This window comes from Megascapheus bottae, chromosome 27, assembly GCF_031878675.1.
Source record: "Megascapheus bottae isolate mThoBot1 chromosome 27, mThoBot2.hap1, whole genome shotgun sequence".
NCBI classification, from domain to species: Eukaryota; Metazoa; Chordata; class Mammalia; order Rodentia; family Geomyidae; genus Megascapheus; species Megascapheus bottae.
This window is the reverse complement of record NC_143535.1, coordinates 17,600,512-17,602,991: the sequence shown is the minus strand read 5'-3', so window position 1 is coordinate 17,602,991 and position 2,480 is coordinate 17,600,512.

Sequence of the window (2,480 nt, the reverse complement as noted above, 5' to 3'; positions counted from 1 at the left end):
TCGTCTCTAGCAAGGCAAAAGAATTGAGGTTAAGTGCAGTGAATTTTCTATAACATATTATAAGGCTTAACTCCATGCCTCTGTGATAACACCATCATGCCCATCTTAAAAAGAAGAGCCTAGAAGATAGAAAACCATAATACACTTACAGCATTGCAACCACAGTCTGTCCCAGAACTTGGTTCCTACTTGGAGGTAACTTACCAGGTAAAGCCAATCAGATTTTGAGAGTAGAAAACAGGGTCAGAATACAGTGACTAACTAGGCATCTTGACCAGGTCTGGATAGAGACTCTAAGTCTCAACCTATAGAGCTAAGCCAAGAGTGTTAGCATTGCTGAGGAGAAGTATGGAAGTGAGAAAGGCATCTAGCTGTGCTATCCTATGGATACGACTGTTACAAAGCCACGGACAGTCACGGAGCTCTTTATCTAGCCTTCGTATTCCTTTCCTTTCAGTATGCATGTTAGCCAGCTGAGCAAAGAGGTGATGATGAAGAAGAGAACAGGCCTTGTTTGAATGTCTAAAACCAAGTAGGATGGGACAGGAGCTGTGTGTGAAGCTGCTTTAGGCTGAGTCACACGAGAGAGGATGATTGTCCTTTAGTGCAATCCTCTGGAGACTTTTCTTTCTGTAGCAAAGTCACTTAGTAGGAGTCTGAGAAGTGGGGCCAGCCTGTGCAACTTACTCTAGGTCCAAGCCACTCTGTGGTTAATGTTTCATTCCCTCTCGCCCTTGCTCCTACTGGCATTTCCTCATAGTGACAATTTACACTTGAATCTGGAAGGTCACCATTGCCTCTGCTAGTTCATTTCCCTTCCAATCTCAGCCCTGTCTCCAGGAACCAGGATGCTGATCCAAGACAGATGAGATTCCTTCAGTCCAAGTGACCCTGAGGCTCCTGGAGGGCTCCTAAAGGGGGAATTGCATTTGTACTGATTGCAGCGCAAACAGGATGCCACCTCCTTCAAGCACAGCAGAATAATAAACCTCACGGAAATACCAAAAAGTCCTTCAGGGGAAAACACAGCCTTGATTCTGGAGTAAAAGGAAAAATTGTAATAATATTACCCCCAAAGAGAGAGGAAGTAGTCAGCTGATTTTCTAACACAGAGATGAAAGGAAAACGCCATGAAGAAAACAGAACAGCCAAAGGAGGTCTGAAAGATTTGCTATTGCCTTGGCCTTGGTATATCCAGATGGTTCCCTATACAGCAGGCAAACTTTCTTGGAGACGGAAATGGGAGACAGACAGACAGACAAAAACGTTCCATTCATACCAAATCATGGAAGGAAAATGTGCATTTAATTTTAAACTGTCTTCTTGGGCTAGACACTGCTGGAGTCCATCAGAGAAGAGAGAGAAGGAAAACAACAATTTTGTGTGTGTGTGTGTGTGTGTGTGTGTGTGTGTGTGTGTGTATTCTCACTCAGCACTATGTATGTAATACTTCAGGGCAGTATTTTCTTTTTTTTAGTATTAATGCTATTTATTAATAAGTGTGATTTTTTAGCTCAGTTATATGTGTGTGTGTGTGTGTATATGTGTGTGTGTGTATGTGTGTGTGTGTGCTGGTCCTAGGAATTGAACTCAGAGCCTGCTCTTTGTACCAATATTTTTGTTCAGGTGCAAGTGGTGTAGTGTTTTAGCACAATGCCACAGTTCCATTTCCAACTCTTTTGGTAGTTAATTGGTAGTCTCCGAGTTTCAGAGACTTTCGGGCCCTGATCTTAGATCTCAGCCTCCTGAACAGGTAGGATTCTATGTGTGAGCCAGTGGGACTTGGAGCTCAATTTTTTTTAAGATTTTTTAAATTGTAATTAATAGAAGGGTTACATTATATTTACCAGATAGAAGGTGCATTACTTCACAAACATTGATACCCTTTCTCATGTCATGGTCCCCATTTCCCTCTCCCCTTCCCCCACTCATCTTGATTCCCCCCTTCCCTACCCAATTTCAAATAATGAATTAAGCACATATAAAATATATCAGATAACAAGGTGAAATATTGTAATAATATGAGATGACCAAGGGATAGCAAAAGAGATGAGAGATAGCATAGTACATTAAAGGCTTTTGTTTCCTTATCCTGGAGGTCCTTACATTTAGTGTCATACTACTTGGTCTAATGTCTCTAGATTTTGTTCTATTGTAAATCTCTGCTAGGAGAGCCCAAGGTTTCTATTGATTTTGACAAATGAGGGAGATTCTTGGGCCCATGTTCCTTTGAGTCTGGCTTACTTCACTTACTATGATCTTTTCTAAGTCTTTCCATTTCCTTACAAATGGGGCGATGACTTTCTTTCTGACAGCAGCATAGAATTCCATTGTGTGTAAATACCACATCTTGTTGATCCACTCATCATCTGAGGGACATCTGGGTTGGTTCTATATCTTTTCTATGGTAAATAGTGCTGCAGTGAACATCTTTGTGCATATGGATTTAGTATGTCCTTGTTTCTGACGATTGGGTAAAT